The following is a 17,505-nucleotide window of genomic DNA, read 5'->3' on the forward strand; positions in this document are numbered from 1 at the left end:
CCGACCGGCAGTCCGCGCGACTACCGCTTCTGCCTGCGTCGGCCGCCCCGCAGCGCGCCGCACCCGCGCACAGGCCCCGCCTCCGACCGCGCAGCTCTGCTCATTGGCCCGCCACGCCCCAGCCAAAAGACACGCCCCATACTGGAAGCCCCGCCCCTCAGCCTTCCCGGTCAGTCCTCGGGACACGCCCCGACCCCGGGTCGCCCCGGGAGTTTAGGATTGAAGTGGAGGAGGGGCGCCCCGCCCGACCTCAGGTTTTGACCTGAGAGGCGTCCGGCCAGGCCCGGGTGGTCACGCTCGAGAACTGGCCCCGCCACAACTGGCCACCCATCTGCTGTGTTGGACTCATTTCTCTCCGCGCACGCAAATCAAGAGCAATTTGTAAGCTCTAAAAGCAGCCAGCAAGCGCCCTTAATATTGCGAAGGCTAATGGTCTCGTTGTCTGGCCCTTAAACTTGGGAAACCCAGACGAAGGAGTAAGTCCTAGGCCGCAGCAGGCGGGGCGCCCTCGGACTAACCCTTGTCCCCTCCCCCTAACACCGGAATCCGGAATCCGAGCCTCCTCGGCCAGCCGCCTGAAATAGCTTTGACCCACTGGCTCCAGTCACTCACTACTTGTGGCCCGCATTCCTTCTGGGAGTGGGGGGTGAGCGGCAGGAGCTACTGCACAGATTCTCCCTTCTGAGGGTAGGGAGCTACAGAAGAGCACGTTAAGCCTCACGTTAAGGCTTACCTGAGGCTAGTGAAAGACCTGGTACCTGACAGTTGAGGGACTGAGCAGTTTCTGCGTGAGTCAGGACTGGACATGTGGTGTCCTCTGCTCCCTGAGTCAACCCCTGCACAAGATACGCCTATTCCCTTCTGTGGCCTGGCTGGTATCGCAATGAACACCTCATAAACACTGCTGGCTGCTCCGTGAGGATGGGGAGTCCTCTCTCTTTGAACTCCCAGCATCTAGACAGTTCTAGGGCCCTCTGTTTTCTCCCCTCTTTAGAAGCTTCTGGGAGAAGCACACATTTCAGAGAGAGCAGAAGGAAATCCTCAATCTCTCAAATACACATATATTTAAGTGTATAGTCTACAAAGTTCACTCACATAACTTAGGAAAGAAAAATCAGGGGGCCTCTACTGTGGCACAAGAAGTTAAGTCTCAGCACTAGGCCCTCCCTGGTGGTACAAGAGGTTAAAATGCAGCACTATGAAGTTATCTGAAGCCACTACAGCATGAGTTCGATTCCTGGCCAGGGAGGTGACCCACATAGCACAGCAGACCTCTGCTGTCTCACCTGCTGCTCCCCTCAGCAATGTATTTTAGTCAATCTGCCTGTTATGCTCCCCAATCTGCCTAGTGAATCCTCTCACTGCCCCCCCACACACACACACCTTTGGCCTCTACTCCAGTTTGTGTATGTATAAATAAATAAATTTTTTTTTAAAGGTCTCAGCACTATAGCGCTATCACCAGCGCCTTCAATCCCAGGCAGGGGGAGCTAACTCACATAGAGCATCAGACATCCTGTCTCACAGGCTGCTCCCCTCAGCAGTGTATTTCAGTAGATCTGCCTTTTCTGGCTCCCATTCTGTGGTTGGTGAATCCTCCCACCCCTTGCATTCTTGCCTACATCCCAGTTCTTAAGTGATTTATGATAAAGACCTTGGTTTTAGCTCAGAGAAATTCAACAGACACCTACATGGACCCAACTTCTCTCTGGCCCTAAGATTCCAGGGTTTTTTATTCTGTCATATTCCCAAGGGCCAAAGGCCAGTCCCAGCTTCAGACTCTTTGGGTGGGAGGGAGGCCCCAGCTGCTGGTTTTGCCCCAGGCTGATGGAGAGGGACAGGAGTTTGTGCTGGCTGAGGGTGGAGGCTCCAGATCCAAATGCCAGGCCTGAAGGTCTGCCTGGGGGTAATGGGCTGTCAAGCAAAAGCAGCCAAGTCAGGGCAAGGGAGGGGTCCCTTTTGTCTGGATTTAACAGAAGGCAGATTGTTTGGCAGTTCTGGCAGAAAGAAAGGGCTGATAAGTTCATCCGGGAGAAACTGCCAGTAGGCGTGTTTGTGGGTCACCACCAGCCTTCCAGAAACTAGTTCCTTCACAGGGAGACAGACCCCTTCAAGACAACCTTCTGACACATGGGCAATAGTCTCCACCTGTCCAGGAACAGGGGACATGAACCCCACAGGAAGGGTAAGTATTAGTTGAAACAATATAAGTCCCTTCTTCTCCCTGGGTAGACATGCGCCCGCACACACGTCCACTGATTCTTCCATCAGCCACATTCCACTCCCTGCTAACTCTGAGATAAGACAGTCCCCCAAGGTCGACTTTGGGTAACTGTTCCCAAAACACTGAGCTTGTAACCTTGAATATTGGACTAACTCCCAGATTAGGTCTGGTCTGACCTGGCATCCAATGGAAGCAAAGCTGAGAAGCCAACTTGTTAATTCTAAGTCACTGACCAGCAAGCCCCTAAACAGAGAGTTTTAGAGGAAGCCAACTACCCGAATCTGGTTCAACTGGGTTGAGAGGCGCTTCTCTGCTTTTACTTCTATGTCCATGCCCACTCTGAGCAATGCCAGTAGCTCTTCCAGTGCAGAGATGCCTTTTCGCTCAGAGTTGACCTGAAATCTGGACCTATCCATCATCAACTTGGGGTCCCTGTAGAGTCCCCCTAGTCAAGAAACGGATTGGCTACCAACAACAGCCGACTCTAACCCTGGTATTATGGCTGACAGGTTTGCCTTGGATCACTGAAAAATGGGCAGGTAAACTTTGCTCTAAGCTGAATGCTGAGTCAGACAGGGCCTCTGAGAGTCCCACATGTGGTCTGGGAATCCTCAACAATTCTGGGAGGAGTGAAACTGATTCCTCCAGATCTTGAGGGAAGCTAATGTTAACTCACCAGCCAAGCCTCCATGAGGAATAAGTCTCTGCAGAGACCCAGAGATAAGTTTATTGTACTTACTTTCTCTTTTCTCTTGATCATCCTCATCAAGTAACCTCAGGGGTGGGCTTCAGGCCTATATGCTCACCGAGAGTGACAGACTCACTTTATGAGACTTGAGTCAGGTCAGGGTGCAGCATCCATCCTTGGGTTGTCAATCCACAGATATTTACTGAGTTGCTTGTATGCTGGGAACTCAGCAAGGGATGAAAAGAACAAGCCCTGCTCAAGTGGAACCTAAATCTAACCCAACAAGAGATAGTAAAAAAAAGAAAGAAAGAAATCAAGGGGCCTCCCTGGTGGCACAGGGGTTGAGTCTAGGTGCTATTGGTCTGGTGCCAGCCTGATTCCAACCCCCCAGGCCAGGTTGCTGACCCACAAATGGCGCAGCAGACCTCTCCTGTCTTGCCTACAGCTCCCCTCAGCAGTATATTTCAGTATTTTCACCTGTTCTGCCTCCCACTCTGTCTCTGGTGGGTCCTCTCACGCTCCCCCTCCATCTCTAGCCTGCGTCCCAGTTCTTCTATGCATAAACAAAATAAAAGGATATATTTTAAAAATAAATAAAAACTAACAAAAGAGGAAAGAGACAAACAAATAATCAGATAGTCATAGTTATAAAGGTATTGAAAGCCAGGCAAAAAGATGAGGATGTAGTGGATGGGCCTACATTGGAAGGCAGAGGTGAATGAGAAAGTTCTGGGACTCCTTAGGGAAGGAGAGAACAAACCTAGGGAATGGTGTGAGTGAAGGCAGAGGAAGAAGTGGTCAGGTGTGAGGAGCCCTGGGCACTGTCATGGCCTAAGCAGTGAAGGAGCAGAGAGACTGGAGGAAGGGGAGGCACTGGGGCTGGATTTAACCAGGCAGGGTTTCAGAGAAGTGGAGGATCCCTTTTGGAGAGAGGGCCAGGAGACTAAAGGGGGATGTGATGAGAAAGGGAGTAGGGAAGTGCCCTCAGGCCTCCTGGAAGGAATGTAGCCCGGTAAGGAAAGAGCGGCCTAGGAGCCCCTCCTTCTCCTGGTAGGTGTAGAAAGAGAAGTGGGAGAGCAGGCAGGTGCAGGGCAGAGATGAGGGTCTTGCAGGGGAGGGCACTAAGTCAAGTCAGAACAAGCAGTTAGAGAGAAAAGATACCACTTTCCCTGCCTCCACCTTCCCCCAGGAATGTAAAAAGGAGGTAACCTTCCTGCCAGTCTCAGAGGACAAAGCCTTATAGGGGAGGGGATGTCCCTATGGTGGGAGGAAAGGCTCTGCTGTGTGCAGGCTCCTGGTATGTGCCACAGGAAAGGGCTTCAGGGCTTCAGGAAAGACTGAGCCCAAAAGGGGAGAATGGGGAAGAGCGAAAGGTCTGCCCCAAATCAGGTTCTAAGACAAGTCCATTGATGAGAAGGAGGCCAGGCCAGGTGGGGTGTCACCTGGCAAACATGTGAGGCCTCAGCTGGTTCTTCCAGCTAGCTTCCTCCTGCTCCTGAGACTGGTGACCTTTAGAAGCCCCTCTCTGTAGGTCCTGCCTGCTGTCACCTTGAATGGCAGCAGTGGGTCTTTGTTCCTCAGGTGGGTTCAGTAGGCTGTAACTGACAAGGGAACTGCAAGGTCTGGAATGGGAAGGGTGCTCCTGGAGGCTGGGCTCAGCATAGGCCCTCTTAGTAAAAGAGACTCCAGGTTGAAGCCAGGGCTCAGGGCCTCTGGGGATCCGCATGGCTGGATGCCAGTGGTGATAGTCATTTCAGAGGCCCTGGAATGTCTCAACGGCCATACAAAGAAATGCTCATGATTTGTGAAGAGCTTTTCCAGAAAAGAATCATTTCATCTCTATCTCCCCATTCCCATCTCTGTCCCCCCAAGAGCAGGAGGGAAAGTGGCCACTGGTACAACACAAAGCTGGGGCAGGTACAGCTGCACTGAAGCCCTGGCCTGTGAACTGAGGCCAGCAGCTTCCATCCGTGTGGAGGGACTCTAGGAAGGCAGGCTGACCCTAGATGACCCCTGCTTCCCTTCTGCCTGAAACTCCCCTGTACTTACCCTGCTGCCTAGGACATTCAGCGATTGGTTCCATGTAAACACCCAGATTTTGGTGCTCGAGGAGGGCAGAGGGCAAGGCCACAGGCCTTGCTCTTACAGTGCCTACAACCACGGGGGCCAGCCGCACCAGTAAGTCCCCTCTGCTCCAGGAGACAGGCCAACTCACCCTCACAGGGGGTGCATTCCAGTGGGATGCTCAGGGTCCAGGTCCTGAGGACTGCCAGCCTCTGGTGCCTGCCTCTGACTGACTTGGGTAAACCTTCTCTAAACCCTCTTCCCCTCTCACCCTCTGGGCCAGAGCTTTCCGACAGGCCCGTGGTTATTTACTTTTTCCTAGGAGAAGGTCCGGGACACAGTTGCAGATAAGGTGCTGAAGAGGGCGTAGAGGGAACGAACCAAGGCAGAGACCAGGGTGGGGGAGGGCCCCACAGAGTCCCGAGAAAGGCAGTGCAGTCCAAATTGGTGGTCTTTGGGGGATCCACTGAAAGGGAGAGGAGCGTGCTCTCCTAGTCCTTTCCCATTCTCTACCCCCAGAGGAATTCTGGTTGCATCAGAAAGCACCCGAGCCAAAAAAAAAAAAAAAGAAGAAGAAGAAAGTAAGAAGGAATGCAGGAGAGCCAGGCTGGCCAGCAGACACTTCCCCTCCCCCAAAGGCCTCCCTCCCCAACTTGCTCTCCACTCCTTTCCCATGACCCTACAGCCAGGGAGCTCCCTCACCTGTTGCTGCCCTGGCTTCCCCTACCACCCCCACTCTTCCGGCCAGCAGCTGTTCCCAGACAGCTGGATCAGAATGGGACACTGACTCCTTCTCCCCTGCCTTGATGACCCTGCTGGCCCACCCACAGCCTCGTCTTTCAGAAGTCCTTGACCACAAATCCTGGACACCCACCACAGCTGTGGGCAGCCTGTACCCTCAGAAGAGGCAACAGCTGCTACTGTTCCCAGGCTTCCTCCAAGTCAGCTGGAGGACCAGGCACTGCGCCTTCCCTGCACATCTCTCCTGCTGGCTTAGGCCTCGGTTTTCTGAACACCTTCTCTCTCACACAGTTGTGGCCTGAGGGGAGGATGAGAAGACGGGTCCTGTCCTCAGTGGAGACTGTCTGCAGCAGCACCCAGTCTTCATAAGCCAGAGCTAAGTTCCAACCCCAAACCTACGTGTGATCCTACCCTTCTCCACATCCTGCCTGACTGCCTGCTTCACCCCGACCTGACCTGCCTGGTTGGATGCCGCCCTTCCAGGGTAGCCTTACTTCTCCACGTCTTCCTCTTCTCCCAGTACCTACCCATACTTCTTTACCCCAGTTTTTCTTTGCATGTGCCTCCAGCCACATCAAATGCCTTTACACACCAGTCTGCCAGATCCCTTCAAGCCTACCCTCATGAGATATTTCCTCCCGCTTGGCCTACCTCATTCCTGCTCATTCCCTGTTTTAGTTCCTGGCTGAGGAGAGCGTCTCCGATCTGCTGAGCTCACCACATAACTATGTCTGATATATAGTTTGTCCTTAGGACAGAGTGGAGGACCTGTGTCTACCTATTCCCTTTTTCCAATCTAGAAAGCTCTACAGCTGAGATAGGGACTGGCATCTAGAAGGTATCACATAAAATTGGAATAAATAAACATATGATTGGAAATGAAGCTTTTTGGGGCCTTATATCTCTACTGGGAGACGTGTCACCTTCTGGAAAGACACCCGCCCCCCCACCCCTACCACCAGAGAGTCCAGTTGACATTTTGGAGCACAAGTCCCATAAGTCAGCCTTGCCTTCAGGAACTCTCAACCACCTGCAGAATAAATGTAAGGCCCACCCTACACCAACCTGGGTTGAGTTATTATTATTCATCCTGTGCTATGGATGAGAAGACTGAGGCCTAAGGGTTGAGTCACTTACCATAGGTCACAAAGAAAGGGAATAAGCTGTGGATCTGTATTCATCTTCATAGCCTTCACTATGCCTGGCCCAAAGTAAGTCAGTTTGCTGATGCTTGCTGAGTAAACAAATGGATACAGTCATATAAACTGTAAACTGCCAGTACTCATTCACCCCTGGAGTCCAGGTCACAGAAGACTTGGCCTTAAAAGAAACTGGCTGGTCTGTCTCTCTCCCCACTTAGACACATGGCCAGCAGCCACTTTGGTCTTACATTGGTAGGATCTTAACACTGTTGATTTGTGGGAGTAGTCAGGGACCAGTGAGGGAAGGAAGAGACTCAGGGCAAGTTCAGTGAAGAAGGGAAGACAGAGGTCTCCTGGCCAGATAATCCTTTCCAAGGAGCAGCAAAAAAGAAAAAAGAAAAAAAGAAAGTAATAATGAAGAATTAAAAATGCAGCAGAAAGGCTGGGGCGGAGGTAGGGGTTAGACAGAGGTCTTCTCAAGATGGCCTGTTTCTGCAGTTCTGGTCTTTAAATCTAATCTATTTGGGGCCCTCCCTGGTGGCACAACAGGTTAAAGCACAGCACTATGAAGCTATTGAAGCCACTGCAACACGAGTTCAATTCCCAGCCAGGAGGTGACCCACATGGTGTGGCAGACCTCTCCTGACCTGCCCACTGCTCCCCTCAAAAGTGTATGTGAGTATATCTGCCTGATCTGATCTGCTCCCTACTCCGTCTCTGGTGAATCCTCTCACCCCCTTCATCTCTGGCCTGTACCCCAGTTCTTATATATATCAATCAATAAATCTTTTTAAAAATCTAATTTATGTCAGTCCTTAATTTTATTTTTTTAAAGATTATTTATGCATACAAAGACTGGGGTACAGGCCAAAGGTGCAGGGGGTGAGAGGATTCACCAGAGATGGAATAGGGAACAAAACAGGTAGATCAACTGAAATACAATGCTGAGAGGAGCAGTGGGTAAGATAGGACAGGTCTGCTGTGCCATGTGGGTTAGCTCCCTGGCCAGGGAGGGGTTCAAATGTGAGCTGCAGTGGCTGTGGACAGCTTTACAGAGCTGAGACTTAACCTTTTGTACCATTAGGGAGGCCCCCATTTCAGTCTTTAATTTGAAAGAGCCTGAGTTTGATTCAGGCCGAGAAGCTAAGCTACCTATGGTACAGCAGACCTCTTCTGTCTGGCCTGATGCTCCCGTTAGCAGTAATTTCAGTGAATCTGCATGTTCTGCTCCTCAATGTATCTCTGGTGAATCCTCTCACATCTTGCACTTCTGGCCTGTACCCCAGTTCTTCTATACACACACACACAGACACACACACACACACACACACGCACAAAGGTAAGGACTAGAAGCCCTTTACTGTGTATCTAATCTGTTCTCAGACTTGCAAGAAGGCCAAAGGCAGAGAAATAGAAGACACAGCCAGGACAATTGACAAGCATGTGTTCTCAATCCTCAGTGGGGGAAGTCGCACAGCAAAAAAGGTGGATGAGAGTCAGACAGACTGCCTTGGCCTCCGGCAGTCACCTGGAGGAGAGGTCACTACAACTGAGTCATTGGGGAGGGGAATTTCCTGCTGGCTGGGTGAATCCCCAGGAGCAATTGAGCAGAAGCAGACAGAGCCTGTCCAGGCCTGGCCAGATGGACAAGAGTGGGACAGAGGTGACTGCCTGAGCAGGCCCCAAGTGGGCAGCCTAGACTTTGCTGGAACTTGCCTGAATCTGAGCAGAATGACTAGAGTGGGAGCCAGCAGGGGAGCCCAGGGAAGCAGTTAGGGGAACTGACAAGATAGCAGCTGGGCAGCCACTTGCTGGTACTGCATTGCCCAACACTAGAATCATCTCATTCCAGATTCCTTTCATAATAGGATAAAATGTACCAACAGGGAGACCCAGACCCTGGTGGAATGACTTCAGCAGCTTGACAGTGGGTACCAGGAAAGCCAGAGAAACACAAGCATTCCTTGGCTCCCTCTCCCCAGCAGCTGCAGGAAGCTGCTCCAAGCTCCCAGCTGTGCCCAGCAGCCCCCAGGGGCTGGAGAAGGTTTTGTTTCCTGCCTTCTTCCTCATTGGACACACAAAGTTCTGAATGGGGGCAGCTGAATGCTCCACCAAGCAGGACCCCAGAGAGATGGGGGAGCTGCCAGGAGACATTTGGGAAGGCAATCTAGAGCCTGTCCGGAGACCGAGCCCAGGAAAGGGGTGTCCTGGGTTTCATTTCCTGTGCTAAGGTCCCCAACCTTTGTTACCTTCATAATATGAAAAAACTTGATATTTGCCACATTAAAAAACACTCCCTATCACAATCTTGCCTATAATTTAAAAGGGTCCCAGAACAATGGAAAGTCCTGAAGCACTCACAAGGCCTCTGGGCTAAGAGCCCCAGCAGTGTGCTCAAGGTCAAAGAAATTCCAGTCTCATTCTGGCCCAATTGGCTGCAAATCCTGGGGCAGCTTCTGGCAGGCTTGACTTCACTGCCCTCTAGAGCAAGGGACCCACCTGCTCTCTACTTCAAATGAGCCTTCTGCAGACAGTAAAAGGAAGAGTAGCTGCAGTCATAGCTGGGAATCTAGCCCTACACTCACCAGGGCCGGGCTACCCCACTTACACTAGGCCTCCTCAGACTCCCAACAATATCTGTGGCCCCACCTTCTGCCAATCCAATCCACCCAAATGGGTCTGGTTGCCAAATTGCTAGCCTGTGGGAACTTTTGAGGCTATGGCTCTCATTCACACATGTATACTGGTCAACACATCTTCCGTTTACCTGGTCTTTTAACAGCTGCATCAGTCATTCTTTACATTTACTCAGTACTTACTATGTACCAGGCCTCAGGCTCAGTTTAACACAAGTGCAAGTCGAGCCTGTATTTCCAGGTCCTACCTCAATCTCATGTCCTCTCAATCTTTGCACATCCAGTTGGTTCATTTTGAAACTTTACCCCTTTTCTATTCATTGAGGGCTTTTGGCAAGCTGCCCGGTGTACCCACTCTACTCAGGGCCAGGCTTTGTTTGTCATTCCTTGCTACCTTCTGCTGCCATCTAGCAACTTCGTGCCTGAAAAGAGGAAAGAAACAGTAGGATCCAAGAGGGTAAGGTATGTTACACTAGCTATGTTTCTTGCCATTTTGTTCAGAGTACTTAACACTACTAAACATTACAGTATATATATGAACTGGTACATTTCTCTCCCACTAGAATGAAAACTCTGTAAGGGAAGAGATTTCTTTGTTCATGGCTGTATGCCTGTATGAAAAAAGTGCTCAGGCCCTCCCTCATGGCACAATGGGTAAAAAGTACAGCATTACAAAGCTAGCCGCAACCACTTCAGAATGAGTTTGATCCTTGCCAGGGAGGTGACCCACATGGTGCAGCAGACTTCTCCTGTCTCACCTGATGCTCCCCTCAGCAGTGTACTTTGTTGATCTGCCTGTTCTGCTCCCCACTCTGTCTCTGGTGCTCCCCTCTCGCTGCCCCTGCACCTCTGGCCTCTACCCCAGTTCTGTATGCATGAATAAATAAATATTTGAAAAAAGAAAAAAAAGTGTTTGGTAAATATTTGTTAAATAAAACTACTCATAAAATTGAGACCAGATTCCCAATCTAACCTGGTCTCCAGCCAGACTTGAAGGTTTTAAAACATTTTTTATTTATTTATTTTGAGTAGAAGAACTGGGATATAAGCCAGAGTTAGGGGGGAGGTGAGAGGATTCACCAGAGACAGAGTGGGGAGCAGAAGAGGCAGATGTACTGAAAAACACTGCTGGGGGGAGGCGCAGGTGAGACAGGACAGGTTTGCTGCACCGTGTAGGTGAGCTCCCCAGCTGGGATAGAATTCAAGCCATAGAATTGTGCTGAGACTTAACCCTAGGCCACCAGAGAGGTCCCTTCTGCCAGAGTTGAACTCCGAAATGGTCACTTATTGGCTGCATGGTCTTGGGCAAGTAACTCAACTTTCCACTCAGTCTTTTTTTTTAAGATTTATTTATTTGTCATACAAGGTGGGGAATGTGTGAAAGGATTCACCAGAGACAGAGTCAGGAGCAGAACAGGCAGATTGATGAGGTACACTTCTGAGGGGAGCAGAGGATGAGACAGGAGAGGTCTGTTGTGCCATGTGGGTCAGCTCCCTGGTCAGGGACGGAACTCATGCTGCAGTGGCTGTGGACAGCTTCATAGCACTGTGCTTTAACCTGTTGCACCACCAGGAAAGGCCCTCCACTCAGTTTTCTTACCTGAAATATGAGAATAATTGTGGTTCCTACCTTGAAAGGAAATGGATTGAGTGAAGAACACAGGTATCAAAAGAATAGTACTCAGCATACAGTGAATGCTAGTATTAATGGTTATTGTTATTGCTGCTGTTATTATCTGCTTTGTTTAATCAGTATTGCTAGGTGCTTTCCCCACCTGGCTTAGAAAGTTGATTGCTAATAGAGATCCACCCACTATGACTTTGGACCAGGATACCATTTGTTTAGTACATGTTTTTATATACTCTGGGAATGGGAGTTCTTACTGTAAGGCTGTAAGCAACTTAAAGGGTTTCTAGATCTCCAAACACCATGAGCAATGTGTGTGCCAGGGAGTGAGCATGTGTGTGCACAGACAGCACAGTCTTATGGAGGCTGACTTTTCTCAGGTTCTCCAAAGGTCCAGAGCCAATAGAAATTGGGAAGGTCTGGGCAGAGGCCTGGCTTATAGAAGAGTCAGGCAGCATTCAGGTGTAGGCCAAATGAATGGGAGCCTCATCTGGTCAGTTTGTCCTTTTTTTTTCTTTTTGTAACATTTTAAGAAGGACGGGTTTATTAGGAGAAGGGGAAGAAAAGTGCCCTTCCTGGTGCAACAGGTCGAAGCGCAGTACTATGAAGCAGCCGCTTCAGCACGAGTTTTGATCCCCTGTCAGGGGTTGGCCTACCTAGCACAGCAGACCTCTCCTGTCACCTGCTGCTCCCCTCAGCAGTATAATTTGTCAGTCTGCCTGTTCTGCTCCCCACTGTCTCTGGTGAATCCTCCACAGCCTCTGCACCTCTGGCCTGTACCCCAGTTCTGTATACATAAATAAATAAATCTTAAAAAAAAAAGAAGGGGAAGAAGATAGCCACATGCATAGTCACAGGTGGGCAAGAGAGCTGTTGCTACTGCTCTGCAAAAGAAAAATGTTTGTGAAAAGAAATACTTGAATAATCACAGGAAGGCAGGAGAGCTGCCTGTTTTTGATCATTGATGGAATTTTCTATATAATAGTTGCCCTGATAATATTAGGAGATAGTACAGGGAAAGACCTTGGAATGTTGATATAAGGTAACAAATATTCTACCCAGAGCTCACATCCTCCCCTGTGCGTCTCAGTAGGGGAGCCCGAGTCTCAAGGCAAGTGATCTCCAGAAGGTGGCGCTGCTGTCCTGCCTGTGCTTGAGGGTTACCAACGAGGAACCATGTTCTCAAGAGGCTGGAACTGGTGCTTGTCCCAAGTGATGGTGCCACGGAAGGCAAAGCTGTTCCATGCATTCACAAATTCAGCAAGCACTGAGTGAATACCTACTTTGTACCAGCTCTGTTCAAGGTGCTGGAGATTTGGCTAGGAATAAGACAGTGTTGCAGGGCTTACATTTTTAGATGTGCTGTCAAATGTGGTAACCACAAACCATAGGAAACTACTTCACACTTCAAATGTGACTAGTCTGAATTGAGAAATGCCGCTAAGTGTCAATTATACAGGCTTAGTAAACAATAATGTAAACAGACTTGTTGACTATTAATTTTTGAAATCTTTACAGTTTGGGTTAAAGTAAATATAAAAAAAATAGGAGTTAAAATGCAGCACTATGAAGCTCTGCAGTCACTGCAGTACCTAGTTAGATACTCCGCCAGGGAGCAAACCCACATGGTACCTCAGCCCTCTGCTCCCACTGCTCCCCTCAACAGTGTATTTCAGTGCATCTGCCTGTTCTGCTCCCCACTATCTCTGGTGAACCCTCAAGCCGCCTCCCCCTCCCACTCCCCACACCTCTGTTCTGTATCCCAGTTCTTGCATGCATAAATAAATAATCTTCAAAACTATGGTGATGGCACACGGGTAAGTCGGTGATGGGAAACCCACGGGGATTACAATTGTGATTAAAAAAAAGTACAAAATGATGTAAAAATAAACTATTATATTATTTAAAAAATAATAATCTTCAAAACATAAATAACCAGCTTCTCCTATTTATTCTTAGTCATCACTCTAGGATTTAAAAAATTATATATGGGACCCCTTTTTGTGGCTCGAGTTATATTTCAACTGAACAGTGAATTAAAAAACTTTTTTTTGTTTACACATATAAGAGCGGGGGTGTAGGCTAGAGGTGTGTGGGAGGGGGGATGGATGGGGGCAGGGTTTGAGAGGATTCACCAGAGGCAGAGCAAGGAACAGAACAGGCAGATTGGCCTAGCTTCACAGTGCTGTGCTTTAACCCAGTGCGCCACCAGGGAGGGCACTGATGTTGATTGTTATCCAACTTAGAAAGACCTAGAGGGAAAGGAAGTCTCTCTCGCCTTTACCGCTTTCCCCACAAGGTGTGAGAGAAATGAGAAAGTGAACAAAAAGGTGGAGATGAGAACATGAGAACATGAGCCCTAGGACAGTGTGGAGGCCAGTGTGGTGGAAGCGGGGGAGGAAGGAGTATCAGCAAAGAATCAGGGGAGGAGGACCAGAGGTATGAAGAAAATCAGCAAAACTTGAATACACGGAGAGAAAACATAAACTGTAGAGATTTTGAGTCAACTATAAGATAGCACCATAACAAAGAAGTATCAAAAAGATCAGCTGTGGAAAACATTGCAGCTCTGCCTGCCAAAATGCAGCAGACCGGCAGCCACCTCGAAGAGACAAGTCCACGCGTCCAAAGACATTCCCTGTAATAGATTTTTTCATCTTATAGTCTTGCTTTTCTCACAGATGACATTTGCCACAGAGATAACTGTTCTCTGAATTAAAGTATGCTTTTTTTTATTCTGTTAGGACATCAGAGTCAGAAAATTATAATTTCTCTAGCAAAACAAATGACTTGGTATTTTGATATGTGCTTAATGTGATTTTTTTTTTCTTTTCTACTGAGAATAGCTCCTCTGTCCAAAAGTACACAAGTTGAATCCAACCTGGGGTTGGTGGGCAGGGAAAAAAACAGCTGATTGGGACATTCTTTCTACCAAGCCACCTGCATTTCCCTGGTTAACTCTTTTTTTTTTTTTTAAAGATTATTTATTCATACAGAACTGGGGTACAGGTCAGAGATGGGGATGGTGAGAGGATTCACCAGGGACAGAGTGGGGTGTAGAACAGGCAGATCGATGAAGTACACTGCTGAGGGGAGCAGCGGGCGGGCCAGGAGAGGTCTGCCTCACCATGTGGATCTCCCCCAGGCAGGCGGGCATCGAACTCATGCGGAAGTGGCTTAAGCTTCTTAGTGCAGTGCTTTAACCCGCTGTGCCACCAGGGAGGGCCAGGTTAACTCTTTTTTAAAAAAAAAAGATTTATTTATCTATGCATACAAAACTGGGGTACAGGCCAGAGGTACAAGGGCGCTGTGGATTCACCAGAGACACAGTGGGGAGCAGAACAGGCAGACTGATGAAGTACACTCCTGAGGGGAGCAGCAGGGGAGACAGTAGAGGTCTGCTGTGGCATGTGGGTCAGCTCCCTGGCTGGGGATGGATCTTGTGTTGAAGTGGCTGCTACTAGCTTTGTAGTGCTGTGTTTTAACCAGGTGTGCCACCAGGGAGGGCTCTGGTTAACTCTTAACCTTGACTCTGAAAATAAGTATTTCCTTTCCTTGTTACAGTGGTATTTTTGTTTTGTTTTGTTTTTAAGATTTATTTATTTATGTATACAAGAACTGGGCCAGAGCCTCGGAGGTGAGGGAATAAGAGTCTTCATCAGAGACAGAGTGGGAAACAGAACAGGTAGACTGACTGAAACACACTGCTGAGGGGAACAGTGGGCAGGTCTGCTGTGCCACGTGGATCACTTCCCTGGCCTGGGATCAAACCCATGCTGTAGTGTCTGCAGATAGGTTCATAGTTGCTGCCCTTTAACCCTTATATTACCAGAGAGGGCCCTGGTGAATATTTTTGAATGAATGGACAGTTGTTGGGCCATTGTAGAAGAAGTTTGGCACTTTTTATTAAACTTAAAGTTATGCATTCTCTCATTTGTGATCTGGTAATTTGACTCCCAGAAATAAGTCCTAGACTAGTGGGTCTCAAAATTTTTAGTCTCAGAACTATGTTACATTTTTTTTTAAAGATTTATTTATTTATTCATACAGAACTGGGGTACAGGCCAGAGATGCGGAGGGTGAGAGGATTCACCAGAGAGAGTGGGGAGCAGAACAGGCAGATCGCTGAGGTATACTGCTGAGGGGAGCAGCGGGCGGGTCAGGAGAGGTCTGCCGCGCCATGTGGTCTCCTCCGGGGGCAGGCGGGGATCGAACTCATGCGGAAGTGGCTTAAGCTTCTTTGTGCAGTGCTTTAACCCGCTGCGCCACCAGGGAGGGCCCCTATGTTACATTTTTAAAATCTCAAAAAAGAGATTTTATTTATCTGAGTTATATTTACGGATGTTTACAACATATTAAAACAACTTTTTAATTCAAGTAAATTAAAAAAAATTAAACTACTTGTTTATTTAAAAGCAACAACACAGGGCCTTGGTGGCTCATGGGGTTAAGTCTCAGTACTATGAAGCTATTCCCCAGCCACTGTAACAGGAATTGATCCCTGGCCAGGGAGCTGACCAACATGGCACAGCAGACCTCTCCTGTCTAGCCCGGTGCTCCCCTCAGCAGTGCATTGCCTGTTCTGCTCCCCACTATATCTATGGTGAATCTCCTTATCCTACCTACACTAGGGAGTCCCCCAAATTGTCTTTTCTGATCACAATAGAATAAAACTGGAAATGAACAAAAGAAGGAAAACTGAAAATGGCAGTTACTGAGCAAGGATCTAAAAAACTATCATGTGCTTAAAAACCTCAAACTGGTTCTGAGTCCAGTCACCTACTACAATGTATGCAAACAGAAGGGCCTTTAGTAAAGCATAAAAGAAAGAAAAAAAACAAAAGTTATTCTGGGCCCTCCCTGGTGGCGCAACAGGTTAAAGTGCAGCACTCTCTATAAAGTTATCTGCAGCCACTGCAGTTTGAGTTCCATCCTGACCAGGCAAGTGACCCACATGGCGTGACAGACCTCTCCTGTCCCGCCCACTGCTCCCCTCAGCAGTGTACTTCATCGATCTGATTGTTCTGCTCCCCACCCTGTCTCTGATGAATCCTCTCACACACCTCCCCTCATGGCTTTGGCTTGTATGCATAAATAAAGAAATCTAAGATAACAATTTATTCTAACCAACGGGATAGAGGGAGAAGTTTCAGTTATTGATCAATGGAGTGAAGTAGACTGGCAGCTACAGCAACTGGCAAATGTGGCAGAGACCAGTGGCTGCTGAGGTAGGGAATTCTCCCTTACCCTTGCCCCAACCCACGGGAGGGGAGGATGAAGACCTGTTCCCAGATGGGTGGTTACCCACCTGGCAACAGCAGAAGGTTTTTTTTCTCTCTGAAAAAAAGGAAAGAGGGCTCATATCCAATGCACCTTTTTTAATACGTGTCAAAATGCTTGGCTCTGCTCACTTTCCAGCAGCCTCCTTGCTCAAGAGTGGGGTTTGGACCTTGACACTTGTGGGTGTCCTCTCCTCTACCTTGGGTGGTGCCAGAAGTCAGGGGGTGGAGTATCACCTTTCAATTAGCCAGCTGTCCTGAGGCCCCAGGGTGCAAAGCTCAGTTGCCCCAGTCTGTTGCAACAAACACAAATAGGTAGAAATTTAAAAACATATGGTGGTGATTAATTTTGTAGGTTGACTTGACTGGATCACAAGATATCTAGAAATTTAATTAGCCAATTGTTACTCTGGAAATGTATCTGTAAGCACTGGGTGATATAACAGGTTGGATAAAGCATTTGTCCTCTCCAATATTGATGGGCTTTATCCAGTCACATGAAGTCTTGAATAAAACAAAAAAAGCTGAGTAAAACAAAATAAACTCCTCCTGCCTGACTTGAGCTGGCACTTGGTATTTTAGTACTTAGACTAAACATTAACTTTCTTGGGTCTTGAGGCCTGCCATTTTTGGACCAGAATTTACACCATCAAGTTTCCCCTTTCTCAGCCCTTCATGGCTGAAATATAATTCTTGGGAATTTTTTTAAAGATTTATTTATTTATGCACACAAGAACTAGGATACAGGCCAGAGGTGGGAATGTGTGTGAGAGAGAGAGGATTCACCAGAGACAGAGAAGGGAACAGAATAGGCAGACTGATTGAAACACACTGCTGAGGGATGCTGCGGCTAAGACAAGAGAGGTCTGCCATACCATGTGGGTCAGCTCTCTGGCAGGGGATTAAACTTGTGCTGCAGTGGCTGTGGACAGCTTCATAGTGCTGTGCTTTAAATGCTTGTGCCATCAGGGAGACCCTAAATCTTGGGAATTCTTAACCTCTGTGACCTCATGAACCAGTCCTGTATATTATCCATCTATTCCTATCTATCTGATATACTCAGTATTTTTACTTTCTTGAACATATGGAATATTATGATATTTT

This window comes from Condylura cristata, unplaced genomic scaffold (genome assembly GCF_000260355.1).
Source record: "Condylura cristata isolate star-nosed mole 26May11 unplaced genomic scaffold, ConCri1.0 scaffold00004, whole genome shotgun sequence".
In the NCBI taxonomy this organism is placed as follows: Eukaryota; Metazoa; Chordata; class Mammalia; order Eulipotyphla; family Talpidae; genus Condylura; species Condylura cristata.